The sequence below is a fragment of the Drosophila subpulchrella genome, chromosome X (assembly GCF_014743375.2).
Source record: "Drosophila subpulchrella strain 33 F10 #4 breed RU33 chromosome X, RU_Dsub_v1.1 Primary Assembly, whole genome shotgun sequence".
NCBI classification, from domain to species: domain Eukaryota; kingdom Metazoa; phylum Arthropoda; class Insecta; order Diptera; family Drosophilidae; genus Drosophila; species Drosophila subpulchrella.
The window spans coordinates 1039317-1063903 of record NC_050613.1 but is presented as its reverse complement, the minus strand read 5'-3'; the positions used below and the strand labels follow the sequence as shown (position 1 = coordinate 1063903).

General features: G+C 37.4%; 1 protein-coding gene across 3 annotated transcripts in view; it reads left to right on the top strand.

Moving 5' to 3' along the window:
* Window positions 1-24587, top strand: part of LOC119558262 (chaoptin) — a 412604-nt gene that overhangs the window by 232908 nt on the left and 155109 nt on the right. For all 3 annotated transcript variants that reach the window (XM_037871610.1, XM_037871611.1, XM_037871612.1), the window contains one exon: window positions 773-799. The gene's annotated coding sequence lies outside the window, so the exon portion shown is untranslated. The remainder of the gene's footprint in view (window positions 1-772; window positions 800-24587) is intronic.

Sequence of the window (24587 nt, the reverse complement as noted above, 5' to 3'; positions counted from 1 at the left end):
GACCGACTCGGCTAGTGATCTTGATCAATAATTATTCTTCGTACAGCGAAAAATGATTTGTTTTTCCTAAAAGTAACACAAAAGTTAAGGCGATTAAATATAATGCTTTCTCGGAATCGTTTTAACCGCAAAACCTTTTTTTTTGGAAAAATAACATCCAGAGGTAATTCGGTTACGGTTCGATCGGCATGATTTTGATTGGAACGAATGTCTGAAAATAAGGTAGTAAGAAAATGAAAAATAAATTAATAGTATAACGATTGATTTTAATGTCAGTTTTCTATAAATTAAAACATTTGATTACTTAAAAGCTCCTCGCATGATTTTAAAATTTTCGAAAAAGATGATACCAGTCTAAACACACTTTTTTTTTCTCCCATGGCCATCTATTTTTTCATTGGGGTTTTAACCCTTTGTGTTACCATTCGATTAGTGTATCACTCGGTTTTTTATTTGGTAGTTCGTCACTATGTGGACTCCCGTTAACAGTGATATTTGCTTAAAAAAACACAGAAAACACACTTTGTCCTTGAACGGTCATTCAAACCTTGAGCTCATTCAATTAACAAAGAAACCAATTCGCGAACTTTAACATTGACAGCCAAATTTATAGGGCCCACAGACAAAAAAATATCCGTTTATATCAGACAGTTTCTTTAATTAATCAACTTGTCGAACACTTTCACTTTTAAATTTAATTAAAACTATAATAATGTTCATTATTATTCATATAATTCACCATCGGCATTTTCTTTCTTTTTCTCTCTTGCAGCTCGGTGGATCCCACGTGACCGTTAAGGTGAGTTGAAGGCATTGCAAATATGCTGCACCCAACTAGAGATTTGCCCGACAGCTAAGATATAGATACGGATACCCGTCTGCAGATACATTTTGAAATACCAGGCCAAGATACTCATCCGAGACAGCTGCCTTGGCATTTTAAGTGACCGGACTCCACTTTCCCCAACGTTTCTTGGCCCTTTCTTTTAGCCGCCTTACGATAACATAAGCAATCGACCCAAAAACTTGGTCAACTGGCAATAAAATTAAAAGCGAAAAAAGTTCAAGACCAACGACAGCTTCTGCGGAAAATCTGGGGGATGAATAGAACGGTGGCCTTGCGCGGGCTGGAAAAGTTCCCCGTCAAAGTCCAAGCGTGACTGGCATCGGAAAACCTACGCGGTCGCCGTTCGAAAGTCGGAGTTGGTTTATAAAACGCTTTGTACGCTCAAACAGACACAGTAATTGGCGATACACACACAGGGTACAGCTCTGTGGAATACCCCTACTTTGTTTCACGTGGCAGTCGGCAGTATACTACATTATTCTAGATATGTTTGTGGTCTAAGTAACCGACAGCTGGGTGTTCTTTCAGGGAATAATCGGTTTATTTTCGATGAACTGATTATTGCAATGTCTTGGAAATTATTATAAAATACCGAGCAGAATTATCCCATTATCCCATATCGAAATAAAAATTAAAACAAAAAAATGTTAAATAAAATAAAATTTTGCTATACTCGTAGAGTAAAGAATATATTGTATTTGGGGAAAAGTATGTAACAGCTGTCAGATACTAAAAAGCTATACAGTTAGGATTTCAGATTTAGTTTCCTTAGCTTAGCGAACCACAATCCGCCCAAAATCATTCGTATGAACGCTTATATCTCGGAAACTATGAAAGCTAGAAAGTTGGGACTAAGCATCTAGATTTGAGAGATTATTGGACAGTGAAAGTGTATTTCAGCAGGGTGTTATATATCGCTAGTAAATACCTACCAGCACGCCGAAAATTGTTAAAATCGGTTTAAACGTCACAGTCAGTGGATAAAAGTCTAAAATGTACGAGACACTCGACTATAGCCTTCTCTCTTGTTTTTTAAAGCGTCCACTTTAACCTCCATAGACGCCCTCAATGAATATTTGAATATTTTTTTTGTCAATACCGATAATTTTCAAATCAAACTCCGTCCATTTTATAATATTAAAATTCACATTGATTTTTCAGGTTAAGCTGAGAACGAACTCTGGTTAACGGCAATCACTTATTATGTATATCAAATACACAAATGTAATCGCTTTTTGCTCAAAATCAAGGTTACTTAAGGAGTTTTATATATAACGTCATACCGCTTATAAAAAAAGTAACGTTTCTAATAAAAAAGGTCCTTTTTCGAGGGTAAACATAATAGTTTTTTAGCGCTTTAAGAATACAAATTTTAAAAAAACTGAAAGATTCATAATAGTCGACTTTTAGATACCCGTTGCTCTGTTTTAAATATAATCCAACAAAACCCCCTCTTAACGAGATAAGAAACATACCATACACAAAGCACTGATGTCAGCGCCACGGCACCTAGCGGACGGTAGCGACACTACTGACCATGCCAAAGCCTCGTACTGCGATTGGTACGATTGCTTGCATTTAAATAGGTATTGATCATTCAAATCTACTTTACCTCACACTGGCACAACGTCTTCAAAAGTGTTGGCGCCAGACAGATCTTAGCTTTATGTGCGTTTGTACTTTGTATCACCGATATCACAGCGTTCATAAGGACAGATGGATAGACGGACATTGCTAGATTGACTCGGCTAGTGACCCTGATCAAGATTATATGTACTTTATAGGGTCGGAAACGGTTCCTTCTGCCTGTTACATACCTTACGACGCATCTTATATACCCTTTTACTCGACGAGTAACGGGTATAAATATCATATTTAAGCGTGTATAACACATTAACATCTAAAGTGTCTGACGTTTTCCCAAGATATTCACTATTTTGACTTAACACCACCGTGAACTGCATCCCTTTGGGCTTTGCTTCATGTAGGGTATTGGGAAAACTTTGGTGCCGACAACGACGCGCCTTTCATAAACTTTGAGTGTTTCTGTAACTGGCATGCACTTACTACATTCCCCTATCCTTTTCTTATTTTTCCCCTTTTTGCCCTCACTAGCATATATTTGTATTACGCTCAGCTTTGTTCGTTCTTTTGCTTCTGCTTGTGCTTGTCGAGCGTCTTTTTCTGCTCCGCTCGTGTTCTTTTTTTTATTGAGTGGCTATCCTCTGCCTGTGTACTGGAATTTTAGTGAAAAGTTATTTATTATAAAACCCAACGAAATTATGAGGGAAGTTTCCGATCTTTTTGCTGCTGCTGTGGAAAAAACGTATTTCGCTGCCCAAACACTGTGCAGTCTATTCAGCTCATAAATGTAGCAAGTTGGAATTGCATTTCAAAGCAATAAGCAAGTTTATTCCTTTGCCGCCGAGGAGGCCAATGGGAAAGATAGGGTAAAAACGGGCAAGCGCATACTTGAAATACGGCTTCGTTAGCAGCTGACCAGATCCTTTGCTTTGTGTTCGAATTTCGGTCTTGAGTAAGGGGTCTCAGCCGCAAATTGCATTTCCCTGTCAAATTTCGATGCAAGCATGCAAAAGTGCCGATTCCCTGCATTTTTTAAAGAGCCATAGACAGCCTAGCTGATGGTTATGGTCGATGAATGCCGCGGCAGAAAGATGCTAGCATACTGCCACCTTTTTACAATTCACAAAGAATAGTTCAAATAGTTTTGATAGATAGAGCAGCCATATTTAAAATGGTTACGGCTCAAAAATGGCCGCGTTCAACAGAACCACATGTTACCTGATCACTGATGGAACAAGGCAAAAACAAGTACTTTTACAACTATTAAAAAAAGAAAAGTACTATTTTGTATGTATACATTGGTCATTTGACCAAGTAAACCCTTTCCGTGTGTAGAAACATGCAACGCTATTGGTGGATTGACTAGTATTCTAGATATTGGCTCACACGCATATTATTTTTGTGTTGAATCTAATGCCTATCGCATACAAAGACGGATGCGGCAAAGGAGGGGCGCTCTGGCTTAAGATCAACGCGGATAAACTTGGCTCTTTGTGCACTTTTTATTTAATCAGCCCGAAAACACCTGTTAAGACTTTAAAAGCGTTTTTCTGGAAAAATGGCTTTTGAAATCGGTACGCACTTAAACTCAAAAAGTTTTCAATTTTATGACTTGAGTTTTGGTCTCCAGCATTATTTCAACATAATACAGTGAACAACGTGATAAGTTAATTTAACGATTATTAAGTGATAAATATATAATAGTAATATTGTTTGGAAATTTTTCTTTGGAAATTGCTGACAAATTTACACATGTCAATATTTTTAAAATTCCTTTTTTTATTTACTAGATATACTTATATACAATATATCCTATTGTGTTAAAATCACAAGGGAGCATTAACATAACAATCGGCAGCCAATTCGAGTGGTGAAAACGTTCTAATGGCTTATTTTGTTTGAAAATTGTAAGTTGAAAAACGGGTATCTAATAAAGGATCTAGACTAAAGCTTTCCTTCTTATTTAAACTTTTTCTAGTTTTTAACTTGCGATACAATTGCAATACAATTTTTTAGAACGTTCGGGGATTGAAAACTGCCCATCATACTATTCTTGCATAAAATTAATATTTATAAAATTTTAAAATTTGGAAGTTGCAGAAATGTATACGCAGAAATTTTTTTAAAAGTTCGTTGGTTAAATTTAAACAAATATAAAATTTACAGATCTTTGCGCAAAAGGGAATTTTTTTCTGATGTCTTTGGATGAAGGGGATGTTCAATGATACTTTACAACCGAAATGCTCCCAAGCCGTTGATGATAAATTAGGTTGGAGTAAGACCCCTTGATCACAACAATGTAATTTAAATTCCATTCCGATTTTTAAAAGATTATTTAAAGAACATATATTTGTCTGACAATGTCTTTCTATTTGTGTGGGCCACCACCCACAAAGGCCCTTATCGCTTCAATCTGACTGGCGCCCACTTGCTTACAGACTTAATATTTTTGTATTGATTATCAATCACCCGATCAACCAACCAAATGCCAAAAACCGGACCATTTGTTAAAAAGTTATTAGCGAATTATGAAATCTGATACGATATCTGATAGTCGATGCGCTTAACGACAGCGTTCTCTCTGGTTTGTCGATAATAATTTCCAGTTCAAGCAAGATGATTTTTACCCCGGGAGGTACGCTTATAGCTAATCTATGCTAAAACTTTTACCAACACTCTTAAATGAACCCATTTATGTGTCGTAAACATAAATGCACAAACACTAAACCTTATTTCTTTAAAGAGGAATTCTCCTGATGAAAATGCACCATGTGTAAAGGACACATTCGAACATATTTTTGCCTAATACCATTCAGCTTGAATTTATTGTAATGGACATCGGAGTATCAGGTCTCTAGCAAAAATAACTGTGACAAATGCACCTGATGCACAGAATTTTTTGTGACATCTGACGATGCAAAATCAAACTTTATTTAACATTTAACCTACAAAAAGCGTCACGAGCGATTTAATTATACCCGTTACTCGTAGAGTAAAAGGGTATACTAGATTCGTCGGAAAGTATGTAACAGGCAGAAGGAAGCGTTTCCGACCCCATAAAGTATATATATTCTTGATCAGGATCACTAGCCGAGTCGATCTAGCCATGTCCGTCTGTCCGTCTGTCCGTCTGTCCGTCTGTCCGTCTGTCCGTCTGTCCGGATGAACGCTGAGATCTCGGAAACTATGAGAGCTAGGCTATTGAGATTTGGCGAGCAGATTCCTGAGCTTCTTACGCAGCGCAAGTTTGTTTCAGTAGAGTGCCACGCCCACTCTAACGCCCACAAACCGCCCAAAACTGTGGCTCCTACAGTTTTGATGTTAGATAGAAAATTTTAACTGAAATGTATTAGTCTTGTCCATACCTATCGATTGACCCAAAAAAAATTTTTCTACGCCCACTCTAACGCCCACAAACCTCCCAAGAAAAAAAGCTATGACGTCAGAGCCAGACAGTGCGAAATGTTTTTACGCGTGTATGTGTGTGTATGTAAATAGTTGCCGGCCGAACTTAGCGGCAAAGAGAAAAGCACTGCCGGCGCTCAGAGAGAGCAAAGTGCGCGGCTAACTTATTCTATTGAACAATGAATTTGTCACGCCTACCCTAACGCACACAACGCTTAAATCTGTCTTCCGCCGGTAGGTGGCGCATTTAAATCTCGCTTTGCTGCTTGCATATCTCCATTTCCCTTTGGTCGCTTAAGCTGAGTAACGGGTATCTGATAGTCGAGGTACTCGACTATAGCGTTCTCCCTTGTTTGATTTTATAAACGTCGCTGCATATTGATTAATTGTAAAAACGCAATCGGCATCTGAAACACTGAGTGCATCAGCTTAATGAATTTTCACTTCATCGAGAGTCACAAAGAAGTAATTACCTAATGTAAAGGAGACGACGGAGAAGGATGGGCATGTCACATTCTCCAACCGCAAAATCAAAGCTCCTTCAGCGTCCTTTCCTCTCAAACAGACACCCAGGGTACACAAGCAAAATGCCGGACAGCAGGATCACAGGTTGAGTGACTGGATGACTGGATGACTGAATGTCTGGATGACTGGATGATGGCTTCAGCCATTTTCGTCCTGGTGGCCAGCACTTGTAACCATTCTCCTGCTAAGCAGGCCGACACCAAAGCCAAATGAGTTCACTGCCCGCAGGCAGAGATAAAAGAGGGACAATGGCAAAGGGAAGTCGGACGGGGAAACTAGCAGAAAACGGGGAAAGTTTGGGAAAACCAAGGAGGGTTAGCTACAAGCCATAGATTTACTGGCTACGCAGACCGATTTAATACCTAGCCCATTCACTTAAGAATTATTTGTTCTGCAGTAGTAGCACATATAAGTAAGCCCAGAAAAATGATGAACCCAATTTAGGGTCATGCATAACCTGTTTAACAATTTTTGGAGTTTTGCCCTACATTTTAGGCCACGAATAGCCAACAATTACTTAAGGTTATATTTTAAGAAAAATAATGTTTTAATATTATGAGGTGAGATGTAGAGCTGTAGAGCTCGAGCCATATAAGATCCAAAAACGACGCACCACTTGTTCCCATGAGCCCACATGATTTTCTTTCGTGACAAAATGCTTCTGTAAGTTCAAGCAAATGATTTTTGTACTAAGTATAGTATTTTTAGGCAGCCAATTACCTAAAGTATAGGCCATAAATTGCACACAGAAACCTAGAATACGATTTAAGCCGAGGTTGTTTTTCGGTAGAACTTTAAAGCATTATAAGTTTTTTAATATATCTATTTCTTCTGGTTGCAAATGCATTATATTCGCCCTACAAGAAAATGGCGCGAGGCCGCCTGGATTTATTTGCAGTGATATAACGACTTTAATATTGGTTTTGTTTAACAATTTTAAAAAGTCCAGATACTGAGAAAATAAATGCATTTAAATTTAAATTCCACCATCAAAAATTGGGTGTGCTACAGAATTACAATTTGTGGGTGTTAAAGCGGCCACGCCCACTTTAACGCCCACAAGCCGCCCACAAACTTCAAAAAATCGCAAATGTGAACGCGGATAGCTCGGAAACTATCAAAGATGGAGAATTGGGGTTTCAGATTTAGATTGCGTAGCTTTGTACGCAGCGCAAGTTTGTTACGCGAATATGCCACGCCCACTCTAACGCCCACAATCCGCCCAAACCTGTGGCGCCAAAAATGTTCATGCTAGATAAAAAATTTTAACTGATATGTATAAGATTTGTCAATACCTATCGATTGATCCAAAATTAAGTTTGTCACGCCTACTCTTACGCCGACAAACCGCCACAGCCTGTGGCGCCCACAATTTTCATGCTAGATACAAAATTTTAACTGAACTGTATAGGTCTCGTCAATACCTATCGGTTGACCCAAAAAAAGTTCGCCACGCCCACTCTAACGCCCATAACGCTTAAATCAGTCTACCGCCCACATAACCATATATTGAGATCGCGGGTAGGTGGCACATCGCGGGTAGGTGTGTATCTGTTAGTCGAGGTACTCGACTATAGCGTTCTTCCTTGTTATCTTTCAATTTGTTACTTGTTTTGTGATATTAATTTTAGTAACGGGAACGAATTTTCTAGTCCAAATGCATCCAGACCGATCCCGTTTTCGTTTCACTATTTATACAAATAGCTGTTTCTTAAACATGCTTTTATTTTCCCTGCAGGTGTTTTTTTACTGGCTTGGACGTGGTTATATACACTTCACGGGTTTTTTTTACATAAAAGCAAAGTTTGATTTATTGTACGTAACAGCTTTTTTAATTCCAAAATGTATGAGTTACAGGAAAACTGCAGCCCTTTATCGATTTCAAGTGAGTTGCTGTGGAAGTTATTCCGGGAAAATGGGTAATCCCAAGTCAAAACTGTAGGTTATTCGTTTTTATACCCTTGCAGAGGGTATTATGATTTCAGTCAGAAGTTTGCAACGCAGTGACGTTTCCGACCCCATAAAGTATATATTCTTGATCAGCATGACTAGACGAGTCGATCTAGCCATGTCCGTCTGTCCGTCTGTCCGTCCGTTTCTACGCAAACTAGTCTCTCAGCTTTAAAGCTATCGGGCTGAAACTTTCCCAGAAGTCTTACATCTTTTGTAGGTAATCTATAAGTCGGAACCAGCCGGAACGGGCATCTATATCTCATAGCTCCCATAGGAATAACCGGGAAAAAAATTTAAGAAAATTATATCTTTGATGTTTTTTAACATATAGCATCCTACGCTTGGAAATACAATTTTTTAATTAGATCTGAATTTAGTATTTAATTTTATCAAAATCGGACGACTTTCCGATATATATGATATTAGCTGCCATAGGAACGATCGGAAAATTGGTAGGAAAATAAAATGAAACAAATTATAGCTTCGGTGTTTTTTGACATATTATCTTATAATATATATATACTACTATCAGTTTTTGTATTTTTTAGAATTTCGAGTTAATTTTAATAATTATAGCTGCAAGGGTATACAAACTTCGGCTTGCCGAATATAACTTCCTTTCTTGTTTTTGCTGAAAATATTGAATTTGCAAAAATATAGAGTACCTATCGTTCAGCAAGATAAACCTTATTTTCAGAAAATCGCTATCCCCAGGCAATAGCGTTTAAAGTTTTCTGCTTAGGTCACTATAAATTCTTAAAACTATTACCTACATTTTTAAAAACCACTCCTGTGGCGGGTACATTGTATATAAACCCTTAGAATGCCAGGAAAATTGTACAAAAAATGCAGCTCGAATCAGAGTGCAAGAAATGGCATTGGACGCTTTTCGCTGAGGTTGTTCGGACAACGACCACTAACCCGCACCCGCCTACCGCTTTCCAACGATTTTCATCCCGCTTTTTCCCACTTTGCCGGCGGCTCCTAACGAGCGGCGAGTCGAGCAATGATTGCGGTTACTTGCTGGTTTTCATTTCATTTTTCATGCCACTTCTTTGCTAGCTGCAGTTTCATCGGAGGTGGCGGTGGCCCCCGGCTGGGGACTGAGGGCTGAAGGCTGACGGCCCTTGGAAGGTGTTGGCTCCGGCTGAGCTGTGGTGTCTGCCCGACGTATTTGTGATCCTGCCGCTTGTTAAGCACTTTAAACAATGTGGCAGTCCTGGCGCTCGTCTTGTTAAATTTAATTTTGCCACTTGCCCAACCAATGACAGGGCACAAAACGAATTACGACAGCAGTCCGAGGAGTGAAATGAGGCATCTGCCCTCTGGACCCACTTTTGGCCACTCTCTACTCTAGACAGACAATTTGTCAAATGAATTCCGAGTCATTTTGGAAAATTGCATAAGTAGAAAATGTGGAAGAAAGCGCAGGGAACTGGAGACACTTGACATGACACTTGGAGTGGCCCGGGAAATCCCCGGAATGCAGCAAGCAAAATGTTTTAAATGCATTTCGCTTTAGATAATACATGGCAGATGGAAAACTCGAGGTGGGACGGAAAATCAGGCGAAGGTGAGAAACTATGCGCCCGCATTCTTCCGCGCTGCAGCAGCGTTAAATTTAATTTTCCAATTAAATGGTGAAAGTTTTTTTGGTTTCGCCCTCTTGTTTGTTGTTGCGGAAAGTTTGTATTGTTGGCCATCAAACTGACATCGGGGAATATTACAAAACCCCCAAAGCGCAGCGGGCGAAATAAAGCATTCAGCTGCAGCGAAAAAAATACAGAACCCCTGACCACTCCAGCGATTGTTTTCCTCACCGAATGCACAAACATTTTTAGCTCCGCAAGAAATGTTTTATAAATATATACACACACACGAGAATATGCGGCACACAAAAATAATTTGGGGAAATATATTTGAGCATTTGGGTAGACCGACAGATAGCCTACAAAATAAAATAATAGTACGTCAGAGCAATCGATTACATACTCAATTATGTCTTTAAGACAATTCATTTTTAAATTAATCAAATTATTTATCCACTCTACAAAATAATAGCGGCATATGGATGACCCGTATTGCCATGCAACGTCTCCATATTTATGAACTAATATACCCCAGTACCGAGAGTATTTAGATAGCCAATCGTGAATTTCAAATGCGAGCGCAAAAAGTTGGTATATTGTGATTGCCCCAAAGGTGCACCTCAATACATATATGGTATCGATTGATTAACAATCGTTTAATTGTTCAGCCAGCCGCGCTGAATGAAACTTGAGAAATTTGCGCCAATATTTGAAAAGCCCTGGAATTTGTGTGGCCGGTGAACCCAAAAAAAGGAAACACTAAAACTCCAACGGACTTAAGCTGATTCCGTGGCCGTCATTTGGCCGAGTAACCGTGAAAAAGTTTTCGACACTTCAGCAGTAACCGTGAAATTTGTATAAATTGCACTTGACATTTTCTCCGCGCATTTTTCAGCTTAACTTTCGCCATAAACTAGCGCGTGGAGGGCCAAGAGTCTGCGACTTGTCCCACATTAGCCGAGAGCAATTGAAATTAGTGCGGTAATCGGAGGGCGACTTCACTTTGGGGGATGAATGGTGGCAAAGTTTCAAGTTTTTCGCGAATAACTTTAGCTGCAATGTGGCGGCAAATTGGATGCTTGGCAAAGACAGAAAATTAAGCGTCCACCCGCAAGTTATCCTCTTTCTCCGTTTTCCATTTCCCCTCTATAAAACTATGAAATATTTGACCAGTTTTTGGCTAAGTGTGTTTTTAGCAAACGTATGGAAATACAAATTTGAGATGCCACAGGCGAACATAAAATGTGTTAAGTGAATGTTAAGGTCCGACGTTCCATTCAAAATTAAAAAAAAAAATTCTGTGATGATCTTTTCAAAATAAAACAAGGAAGAACGCTATAGTCGAGTACCTCGACTATCAGATACCCGTTACTCAGCTAAAGGGACCAAAGGGAAATGGAGATATGCAAGCAGCAAAGCGAGATTTAAATGCGCCACCTACCGGCGGAAGACAGATTTAAGCATTGTGGGCGTTAGGGTAGGCGTGGCAAATTTTTTTTTGGATCAATCGATAGGCATTGACGAGACCAATACATTTCAGTTAAAATTTTTAATCTAGCATAAAAATTGTGGGCGCCACAGGCCTGGGCGGTTTGTGGGCGTTAGAGTGGGCGTGGCATATTCGCATAACAAACTTGCGCTGCGTACAAGGCTACGGAATCTAAATATGAAATCCCAATACTCTATCTTTGATAGTTTCCGAGATATCCGCGTTCATATTTACGATTTTTTGAAGCTTGTAGGCGGTTTGTGGGCGTTAAAGTGGGCGTGGCAAACTTTTTTTTGGGTCAATCGATAGGCATTGATGAGAACAATTCATTTCAGTTTAAATTTTTACTCTAGCATCAAAACTGTAGAAGCCACAGTTTTGGGCGGTTTGTGGGCGTTAGAGTGGGCGTGGCACTCTACTGAAACAAACTTGCGCTGCGTAAGAAGCTCAGGAATCTGCTCGCCAAATCTCAATAGCCTAGCTCTCATAGTTTCCAAGATCTCAGCGTTCATCCGGACAGACGGACAGACGGACAGACGGACAGACGGACAGACGGACAGACGGACAGACGGACATGGCTAGATCGACTCGGCTAGTGATCCTGATCAAGAATATATATACTTTATGGGGTCGGAAACGCTTCCTTTTGCCTGTTACATACTTTCCGACGAATCTAGTATACCCTTTTACTCTACGAGTAACGGGTATAAAAAAAGAGAGAACGCTATTGTCGAGTGCTTCGACTATCAGTTATCTTAAGGCGATCGACAAACAAAATAAATTACAATTTATTTTAAAACAACATCTTAAAAAATGTGGCTTAAGCATGCGCGGATCCAGGGGGGGATATAGAGAATAGAACCCTCAACCGTATGTATTTTATAAAAAAAATTTTGACTTAAACTCAATATTGTTCATTCCTTCCACAGCCATATTCTGGATCCGCCACTGGGCGGGAGGGAGGTATTTTCGGTGCCAAAAATGTTAAAGTCCATTTAAAAATTCCTTTAAAATTTAAAACAACTAGCTCGATGTCAAGAGCAGGCTTAGGTGTAATATCAATTTAATGCCAACTTAATGCTAACCCACAACAAAGGAAGCAAAGCAGCTTCTGTATAGAATCGGATATGAATTATAGCGACCCGATCAGGATAAACCTTGAGAGGCTGAGCAAGTCCCTTTGTGTGTTTGTAGACAATGGTTCTGCATGGAGTTCTGTCAGAGTTCCCATGACAGACTATGTAAACCAAATCAAAGTTTTAGGGTTTCCATATAGCACCCAGTCCGGTGTTATCAAACTTGTTCTTAAATCTGTTAAATACAACTAGTTGACAATCAAAAAATTTAAACATTCAGTATTTAAAATCATATTTCTTAGGGAATTTTTTTTTTGCTATTTTCTTAAAACAAAAAAAAAAAATTGTGCTTCGGTTTAGGCAAAACAATATCTTTTTTTTGCGTTATTAAAACTAAAACATTTTTTTATCCAAATAAATAAACACAGTCATCACATAAACGTTACTATGTTAAGAGTAGTTTAACTTTTAAATAGTAATCAAAGCAAAAACAGATATGTGTACAACTATTTGAAATAGGTTAGTACTATTTATTACAGTTACAGAAATACTCTGACAAAAATGGAGGATCAGACAATTAAGTTTAATCAAAAAAAATTATATTATTTTAAGTAAAGCTATTACACATTCCACCTTCAGTTGAAATTCCTTTTGAATCAAGAAGTTCAATTCGGTGCTGTTGAGTAAACCGGCCCTCAAACCTATACTGGAAATAACGTTTTCGTTTCACTCCGCCCCCGCTTTCGTTCTATATCGTTGCGTTCCGCTAAGTCCAAATAATTAATTATGCAGGTTCCCGAGAACTATGCAACAGATATCGCTCTAAAGCTGGTCGCTTGGCGTTTCGCCGTCCAAAAAAGTTAAATGAGTTTTTATGCTCCCCCTGGCAAGCACTCTCTGCAGCCACCCTCTAAATGTCCCCCTGAACACCCTTCACAACCACCTCTAATTGGAAAAAGGCAAACGTTCAAAATGACAATACAAAACTTTGAGCTTGGCGAAAATTGAAATAAATTTTCGGCAATAACAACAACACACAATAAATAACAATGAACGAGTTGGCAGCACCTCGAGGGGGCCGGGAAAACTGGGGGTAGTGGCGGTTGTGGCCATTTAAAACTTGATTAAGGCCCTGAACGATGACGTTAGTTGATGAGAAACTGAGGAGGAGCGTAGAAAATACCCATTAAAAAGGAGACTGCTGACTCCCCTTCCCAAAATTCCTATGTTTGCTTCGGCTTTTGGGGTATTCTCAGTGACCCGCATTCATGTGGGCCGTTAAATCGCTTTAATTGCCAATTTCCGGTTAAGTAATAAAAAGCGTTTTGCGCCCGCTCTGCACGAAAATTGGTAAGAGAGCAATTAAATGGGAAAAATATTTCTCGTTGCGATTCCGCTAAAATGAATAAATTAATGTGCGCTTGAACGATTGCGTGATTGATTGATTGACGCGCGCAGCAATCGGGACAATGTGCTCGGAAAATTGGAAAAGTTTCCTTTGTCTGTGGAGCCGAAAACATATCATGTTTGCCTTTCATTTCTGCGGCCGACCACGAATGAGTTAAACAAGTTAATTCGGGTTAACGGTCGCCTGGTTCTTGGTCTTCCATCATTTGAACTCCACTGGTCAGGTCCAGATTGTCATTGCTTTTTACTTTTTTTCAGAAAACACTAGCTTACAAAATAACTTTTTGAGTATGTCGATTTCTGGAATTTGTTATGTAGGAAATGTTCTTTTTAAAATTCTGTTTTTGGTGTCTCAAGTACATTATTTCAACTTTTTTTTAATTTAAAAAATTAAAAAAGTATAAAAATAACGGAATTTTAGCCAACCTACCGGACCCCTATCTATTTCAAGTACCTCGTTCTGGACACGATTCCGGGTATATCTGAAATGGAAAATCTAAAAAATGTAGTTAGTTTAATCAATTATCTTCTCGCTGTACCAAGAATTATCTTGTCGGAAACGGCGCAAGTTTCAACACAAGGCGGTCTTTTTCAATGTTCAAAAGTCGTTTTTTGCTATAAAAAAAAACATAAGCATATAATTCGTTCAGCGAAAAGGAATGTTTTTTTTTATAAGTAGCAAAAAAATGGTAATCTGAATTAATGTTTTTCCGGAATCGTGTCCACCGCAAAACAATTTTTCGGAAACACCGTTCCGAGATAGTCGCCTGTAAAGTTTCAACTTTCTTGCTTCTGTATCCAGAGGTAGTTAGCTATAAAATATTATTTCTATGGTTCTAATGGCCCGATCGGTTTGATTTTTTTAAATTCGTATTCTTAAATTTATACACTACAATTTTTTGCCGGTACAAGTGTATATAACCCCTTAAAAAATGATTTTGGTGTCTTTGTTTTTGTCAAACCATTTTGCCTGTTGCATTTGTTGCATAATCCAAAGAGTTCGCGTATTTTTGGAGTTTCTACACAGAGAAAAAAACGGAACAATACCCGTTTGATATTGTCTCCTCAATTTACACATATTTTTTTTCCTATATTAAATTGATACGAATTCATATCAACGTAATACGAATTCATCTTAACATTTGATGGTTGATATGATATGATTTTATATCATATTAATATGAATTCGTATCAAATTGATATGTTTTCCATATCAAACGTAACATCGAAAAGTCTTCGAAAAAAAGTATGACTGTGCCTTCGTATTATTTGTGTATTTATGGTATTAAGTATGGTACTAAAGATATTTTTTGACTTAGTTGCCGCGGTCACTCTAACATTCGACGAAAAGTGAAAGTGTACAAAAGTGAAACATTTACATATGTTGGTTATTTTTTTTTTTGCAAATGGTAAGTATCACATTTTCAATTGTACTTGATGTTTGTCTAATTCAAATATATATTTCTTGGACACTGTAACGTGCTTTTCGCGGGCTGACTACACAGACTGCACTAAACAAAGTCAAATGGCTGGCCAAGATGCCGAACTGGGCAAGTTGGCGTCCACCACTTCGCTTGGAAACTTCTATCGAGGACAGAAGAAGGACTTCCTGGCGCTGCACACTAGGCCAGCCGATCCGATTTTTGGCTAAAAATACGTTTTTTTTAAGAAAATTACCAGACCGAGTATGGAGTCCTTTTTATAATACATTAAATTAATTTATGCCAAAATTTCAAAGAATTCGGGCAAGTAGTTCTCTCTTACCGTATTTTTAAAGTAAAATATTCATCAAATATTGATAGAAATGAAAAAAAATCTAGAAGTCAAAGATGTAGCTGATCGACTTCTTAACAAAACTTCTATAAGTCATTATTTTCAACAAGTAAAAAATATTAAAAAGCTTGTACGTCTTACTTGTTTCCTAAAAGAAACTTTTTCGTTGACTTTTACAGCTTTTTTTAGCAAATGAGTACTTTGCTTTTCGAGTGCTTTTGAGTGCCATCCCCAAATGGAGTCATTACATCAAAAATAAATTCTTTGATTACTTTACTAATATCGCTCATCGCCGACTCGATGCGGTTTTGCCTTAGTTTTCAGTAATTTTAGTTTAAATTGAAGGCTTAATTTGAAGTAGAACCATTTTGATGAGCTTTACTAAGAATGCCCAAAGGTATGCCGTTTTTTTTTTCCTTCAGGTTTTAATGTACGTTTTGCGCGCCAATATTTGATTTTAGTTTGCCTAACATCTAAAATCTACTTTTTTCATTCCTTCCCGCTTCATTTATTTCTGAAATCAAACAGTCGAATGAAATATCGATATTTCGAAAAGAGAAATATCAACTTTTTTGGCTCGTCTCTAAAAAATGTTCACAATTTCTGTCATTCATAAGGGAGGACTTAAGTATGCATAAAGGTATACTGCATTTTTTGCACTTCCTTCGGATAAGAACTAAAATATATTATAAAAATATAAATGTAGCTTACATAAATACGGTTTTTAACGGTTCATAAATCTTAAACGACATAATATTTTATAGTGGATAAAATTTTTTTAAATTTGTTTTCTCTCACACTTAATCGTGTATGAAAATGGATTCATTGGGTCTTCTAGTTATTTTTTAAAAAATAAAAAACCGACTTTAAACTGTTAGGACCGTTTGCTTGTCCGCATGTATACTATAAGTAGACTTTAGGGTTATTCTATACGCTTTCTTGGCCTAAGTCTTATTTTATTCTTTAACATGTAGATTTGAAAACGGGCTTACAGTTCAAAGTTTAAAGAACTTACTTTATATCTCTCATGCTCATATAATTTATATAAATGTTTAATTAGTTTTGTTGTTTTAGGAATAACAAATAAACTAACTAACATAAACCGCTGCTTTAGTATTTATAAGGGACATTCGAATTTTATTTTAATTTCAAAGCATAAATTAATTTCCATTAGAAGCCCTAAAATGTTTGCAATAATTTTTTTTTAATATTGTAGTTAAAACATAACATAAACAAAAATACTAAGGAAATTGACAAGGTTTACATGCATGATTTGCAGTTTGTTCCAGGTATTTCCTTCCATTTTCCACAGCCTTTTAACCATTAAGAACCCTCTCTAATTAAGCCTGCCATCAAAAAGAAAACCCCAAAAGTTCTAATGTGTTTTTCCCGACCGCTCTCTTGCAAGCGTTTAATAGCGCATGCCTTCACGTTTGCTCATTCGCATATTTTGGCATTGCAATAAATACAAAAAATAATTAACTCATTAAATAAGCATTTGGCGTTGCAATTTGTGGGGTGGTGCCTGTCATAAATATAGCTTAATGTCCTAACCAGGAATGGGGACTTTGGGTCAGGTAATTTTTGGCCACTAGGCCGCAATTAATGCCAAATGCCGGCATATGGCCAGGACATCGTTATTATCGTGCTGAACAACTTGCGGCAATAATAAAAGCATAATTTACAATATTCGTCTTGGCCGGACAGACTCTTGCCTTTGCCAACCACTTAATAATTTAGTTAATTAATTTTCACACTGACCAGGCCAAAAACTTTTGTCCGCCTGTGAAACCCTTGCACTCAATTAACATTTGGAATTATTTAGCTAAATGATCACCGAGCAAGGTATACATGTGAGTTGTACTTCAAATGAGGAATGTGCAGAAGCAGGAGCAACGAGGACCCACGTAGAGACAAGGACAAAACAACGACAGCCGACAACCACAACGACAAATGCCGCCCATTGTTAGCATTTGCAATTATTCATACGCCACGTAGACAAATGTGCTGACAGCCCACACACACACGTCATGTACACAGGACATTCCTGCTTAGATTCGTTGCCCACTTGTAATTGTCGCAGATAATTAAGTTGCTAATGCTCGTAAGTCAGTACCGAGCTCTCTCCAGGTCAACGGTTCTGCCCATTAAAAGACCATCCTGGAAAAAGGAAAATGGTTAGGAAAAGGCAGTTGGCTAAACTATTTCTACCAACTTCCCTTTCACCAGGATACAAACATATTTGTCAATTTTAGGGAGCACAGAGCAAAAAACTGTAACTTTCCCTCAGATACAATACACTCTTGATACCTTTTTGTACTCAATATTTTATGTTTATTATAAGTTAATTTACATTTGTATGTGTTTAAGCCCGATTAAACTATTTCTTTTTGGGACTTTTTATCGATTTTTCGGTGTGAATCTCACATTTAAGATTCGAGTGCGAATCTGGCAATAAACAAGCCTCGTTGAGTCACCAGAGGTTTAAGCAGCAGAAAATACACAAAAAAGGAATAAATGAGAACTGTATAAATTAATTGAAACGTCGGGCAAATTACATGCAACATTTTTATAACAGTTCTACTGCTCCTACATTTTCAAGGAAATCCTATTATGACTACAAATATGCACCCCCTACATACAAAAAAATTTTCTTTGTCAAGTTAACCACTGCTGATAGTTATGTAATTATACAATATAGTAATTTACTATATAATATGTTCTACATGAATTTTATTGCATTGCTTACTTTTTAACAGTTAAACTACTATTAACGTAGTTATGTTGCAATAGTAAATCACACTATCAAAACATAAACCCTAATCTTCCATGCAAAAGTATGCAACTTATAATTACTTTACAAATATTCTCCAATGTGTTTCGTATAATTCTTAACTGGGTATTGCGTCCCGCACACGAAGACTCCCATGTCAACCTTCGAAAGTTGAGGACTTCACATAAAACATACGTTCTGTAAAGTCTATAGTCCAATAATACCAACAGATTTAATACCCGTTACTAGTAGAGTGAAAGGGTGTACTAAATTCGTCAGAAAGTATGTATCAGGTAGAAGGAAGCGTTTCCGACCATATAAAGTGTATATGTATATTCTTGATCAGGATTACTACACAGAGAGAATTATTCAAGTAATTTGCACTCAAATTGAGTATTTTTGTACTCAAAAATTCAGCATGAACAAAAATTCTCACATTGAGTGCAAAATACTCACTTCCAGTACAAATTTCTCAAAAAATTTGTACTTACATTGAGTACATTTGTGCTCTTCTTTTAACATTTTTCCTCAATATGAGTACAAACAGCACTCATTTTAAGAAATAGTTTAGCTTGAATTTTAGAAACGAGTATCCCCTTTTCTCATACTGAGAAATTTCAAGCGCTCAAAATGAGAAACAAGTTCTTGATAGTGAACTTCTAAATTCTCAAATGAAGAACTTTTGTACTGTAACCAGCTCCACCCATTCCCAGAAAAAAAGGTAAAATATTTTTTTTCATTTTATTTTGTAATAAGTTTTTTTTATTTAAGTTTGTGTTTCATGTTCTATGTTGTAATATTTTTTCCCTTAGCTGTCTGGTCGTCTAGCGAAGAGCAAAAAGGCTGAAAAAGAAAACGTTATTGTTAGCAAACATTGTAAATATATATGCATATATAAGCATGAAACAATAAAAATAGAATTTTATTAAATGTACATTTAAAAAGAAATGTGGAAATTATATAAGAAAACTAGACACGTGCTTCACGCCACACATATGTACATACATATTGATGTACATGCTTAGGCAATATTTTTGTAGTGTTTGTTTATTGTATCATTATTTAGCACATTATAAACACAGTTTAAATTAAAAACTTACCCTCGAGGTACGGATGGGTCGCACGAATGTCCAATCGACTAAAATAGTTTTTTAGCTTTGTGTTACGCGCACGTCTTGACTTTGCTAAATCACACGGCAAATGACAGTCACACAAATGCGGCGCGCACCACTTTACACACCCATTAGTGAGAGAGAGACAACCATATACGCAACGATCTAAAGGCCGCTCATCTCTCGTCTCGTTCGCAGAACGGAGTTCTCTAGAACTCCTTATGAGAATTCGCAACTCATTTTTGAGTTTATCGGTTACTCATAATGAGAATATTAATTCTCAAGTTGGAAATTGAAGAACATATTTCCTCAAACTTAGAATTTTGGGATCAATTCAAGTCCTTTTTCTTAAAATGAATCCAGCTTTTCTCAACATGAGTTTTTTCCACAAATTTTGTACTTAAATTGAGAACATCCTTAAATTGAGAATACAAATACTCTATTTGAGAACGTCATAATTTTCTCTGTGTAGCCAAGTCGATCTAGCCATGTTCGTCTGTCCGTCCGTATGAGCGCTGTGATCTTGGAAACTATAAAAGCTAGAAATTTAGGATTGTGGATGTAGATTCGTGAGCTTCTTGCGCAGCGCATGTTTGATTCAGCAGGATGCCCCGCCCTCTCTTACGCCCACAAACGACTATACCACTAAAACAACAGAAGAGAGGACTAAAAAATACCAAAAAATACTTTTTGAAGATATTGATATAAAGATAAAAAAAGAAAAATAGATTTTATACAAGTTGCGTTGCTAAATTGGCAATCAAACCACCCAGAAACTAATATCGAGGAAAAATCATATAGCAATAGCAATAAGGCAAATGCCTAGTTCATCGGGGTAATTTTTTGGTAAATTATTCGATTCGATTTTTACAGAAAAAACTGCGACTCTATGCGTCACCAATCAGAATCTTGTATACTACATGTTTAAATTTAGAGCTTCTATCACCCTCTTCAAGTGTACTCAAATTGGGCTTGTTAATGCCCAAGAAGAGAAAAAGCGCTGCAAAAACGGGCATAAGATTATAAACAAAGTCTTTGTAAAATATTAAAACACATAATTCACAAGGCTGAGCTACAGGAAGAGGAAAGCGCAAGGAGGAGCGGTGAGTCTTAGGGACGAAGAACAATGGGCAGATTAAAACGCATCCCAAAGACAATGCTAGTGTAATTTGTTTCCAAAGCGAAGTTCGCCCCTGAGTTCCAAGTTCACAAAAAAAGCGATTTGTTCAGAAGCTGCGTCAAGAAGCTCAGGATATATTAAAGGCAAAATGGCATAAAAGGAGAATTCTGAGAAGTTCGCAATCGTAGTAAGTTATTTTCGGCTGCATTGTAGCCATTAGAAGACTTTCGAAAAAGTGGGTTGGAATTTTTTTTTAAATATAAACTATTTTTATCAATCCAAAAATGCTGTTTTGACCAAAAATTTATTTTGTACTGCAGCGTTGCCTTGTGGGTTGAGGAGACCGAGATTTACCGTTCAAATCAGGAACTGTAAATAATGATTATTGACTTGTTTTTTGAAACACAAAATCAAGCACTTAGGATCGACACACGAAGAAAAGGAACATACCATAGTGATTATCTTTAATCAGTTCATCCATTTTCATCATGATTTTCAAACTTATAATTTTTAAAATATTCTCCAAAAATATTTTTTTTTTAAACAATAAATAACATTTTTGAGTTTCAGAACAAAAGTACAAAATATTTATTTTCTTCGTTAAATATAAAGCTCATTTTGAAACAACAGCTTCTCCGCGATACAGATATAGATATTTTTTGCACAGACCTTTAAAACTAATACTAAAGTATTTCCCCTGGAAAACAAAATGCTTACATAGGCCTCCTGCATACGTGCAGATGATATTATTTTTTAAATCAGTAAGGGAAATCCTTTAGGCCTAACGAAACAAGTTTACATGTTTATGAAAAACATTTTTAATTTTAATAACAATTCGCGGTTATTACTAAATTGGCAACCGCGGATTCTTAAGAGTAAGAGGCTTCACTTTATTATCTTTAGGTTGAGTAAATTACACGAATCCGCGGTTATTATAAAAAGAATTCCTAAGAATTCAATTATTTTATAAATTATTATACCCGTTACTCGTAGAGTAAAAGGGTATACTAGATTCGTCGGAAAGTATGTAACAGGCAGAAGGAAGCGTTTCCGACCCCATAAAGTATATATATTCTTGATCAGGATCACTAGCCGAGTCGATCTAGCCATGTCCGTCTGTCCGTCTGTCCGTCTGTCCGTCTGTCCGTCTGTCCGGATGAACGCTGAGATCTCGGAAACTATGAGAGCTAGGCTATTGAGATTTGGCGAGCAGATTCCTGAGCTTCTTACGCAGCGCAAGTTTGTTTCAGTTGAGTGCCACGCCCACTCTAACGCCCACAAACCGCCCAAAACTGTGGCTCCTACAGTTTTGATGTTAGATAGAAAATTTTAACTGAAATGTATTAGTCTTGTCCATACCTATCGATTGACCCAAAAAAAATTTTTCTACGCCCACTCTAACGCCCACAAACCTCCCAAGAAAAAAAGCTATGACGTCAGAGCCAGACAGTGCGAAATGTTTTTACGCGTGTATGTGTGTGTATGTAAATAGTTGCCGGCCGAACTTAGCGGCAAAGAAAAAAGCACTGCCGGCGCTCAGAGAGAGCAAAGTGCGCGGCTAACTTATTCTATTGAACAATGAATTTGTCACGCCTACCCTAACGCACACAACGCTTAAATCTGTCTTCCGCCGGTAGGTAGCGCATTTAAATCTCGCTTTGCTGCTTGCATATCTCCATTTCCCTTTGGTCGCTTCAGCTGAGTAACGGGTATCTGATAGTCGAGGTACTCGACTATAGCGTTCTCCCTTGTTTTTATACCCGTTACTCGTAGAGTAAAAGGGTATACTTGATTCGTCGGAAAGTATGTAACAGGCAGAAGGAAGCGTTTCCGACCCCATAAAGTATATATATTCTTGATCAGGATCACTAGCCGAGTCGATCTAGCCATGTCCGTCTGTCCGTCTGTCCGTCTGTCTGTCCGTCCGGATGAACACTGAGATCTCGGAAACCATGAGAGCTAGGCTATTGAGATTTGGCGTGCAGATTCCTGAGCTTCTTACGCAGCGCAAGTTTGTTTCAGTAGAGTGCCACGCCCACTCTAACGCCCACAAACCGCCCAAAACTGTGGCTCCTACAGTTTTGATGCTCGAATAAAAATTTTAGCTGAAATGTATTGTTCTCATCAATACCTATCTATTGTTTAAAAAAAGGTTTGCCACGCCCACTTTTACGCCCACAAACCGCCCACAAACCGCCAACAAACTTCAAAAAATCGTAAATATGAACGTGGATATCTCGGAAACTATCAACGATAGAGAATTGGGATCTCAGATTTAGATTCCGTAGCCTTGTGCGCAGCGCAAGTTTGTTACGCAAATATGCCACGCCCACTCTAACGCCCACTAACCGCCCAAGCCTGTGGCGCCCACAATTTTCATGCTAGATGCAAAATTTTAACTGAACTGTATTGGTCTCGTCAATACCTATCGATTGACCCAAAAAAAAAAATGTTCCACGCCCACTCTAACGCCCATAACGCTTAAATCTGTCTACAGCCGATAGGTGGCGCATTTCAATCTCGCTTTGCTGCTTGCATATCTCCATTTCCCTTTGGTCCCTTTAGCTGAGTAACGGGTATCTGATAATCGAGGTACTCGACTATAGCGTTCTTCCTTGTTAAATTATGCATTTGTAATATTTTTCTTTCGGCTATATAATATAGATCAAATCAAGGATTTTTGTCTAATTTAGCATAATGTAAAATTTATAAAACTTTTCGTAATGCTTTTATATACTAAAAAGAAAATATAGCTTAAATTTAATAAATACGACATTAAAATGTATTCCCTTAAATACAGCATTCTTTTCTTAAGTCGAGGACATTTTTAGAAAATGGTTACCATGAACTAAAATGGCCTAAAAAGAAGAAAATATGTCCTTATATTTAAAAAATGTTTCCTCAAAAATAAGAAGACTAACGCAATTTATAATTTATTGGCATCACATTTTCTAAGAACTAATACGGAAAGTGGGTAGTGAAACTTGCTCATAAAAAAAAATAATTTTTTAAGATTATTTCTTTGGTGTTTTTAAACATATAAGCTCCTACGCTTGAAAATAACATTTTTTAATTAGTTCTGAGTTTCGAATTTAATTTTACCAAAATCGGACGACTATATCATATTGCTGCCATAGGAACGATCGGAAAATTGGCGAAAAATAATATGAAACAATTTATAGCTTCGGTTTTTTTTGACATATTATCTTATACTATTGGGAATATCATTTTTAAAATTTTTAAATTTAACAATTATAACTGCAAGGATATACAAACTTCGGCTTGCCGAAGCTAACTTCTTTTCTTGTTAGGGATTAAGTTTTGTCAGTTTTGAGTAAAGACTATATTGATATTAGAATACACGTTACTCGTAGAGTAAAAGGGTATAATAAAATCTTCGGAAAATATGTAACAGTATACATATTTATGATCAGGATCTCTAGCCAAGTCGATCTAGCCATGTCCGTCTGCCAGACTATCCGTATATACGATGTGATCTCGGAAACTAGAAAAGCTGCAATATTGGGATTAGGCATGCAGATTCGAGAGATTCCTGCGCAGCTCAAGATTGTTTCGTCAGTGTGCCATGCACACTCTAATCCGCACAAACCGCCCAAAACTGTGGCTCCTACAGTTTTAGTACTAGAAAAAAATTATATCTGCATTGTGTTGTTCTTATCAATACCTATCAATTATCGCCCACAAACTTCAAAAAGTAAGTATGAACGGGGATATCTCGGAAACCATCAAAGATGGGATTTCAGATTTAGATTCCGTAGCCTTGTACGCAGCGCAAGTTTGTTACTCAAATAAGCCACGCCCACTTTAACGCCCACAAGCCGCCACAAGCTGTGGCGCCCATAGTTTTCATGTAGCTGGCGCATTACAATCTCACTTTGCTGCTTGCATATCTCTTATTATTTACTACTAGTAA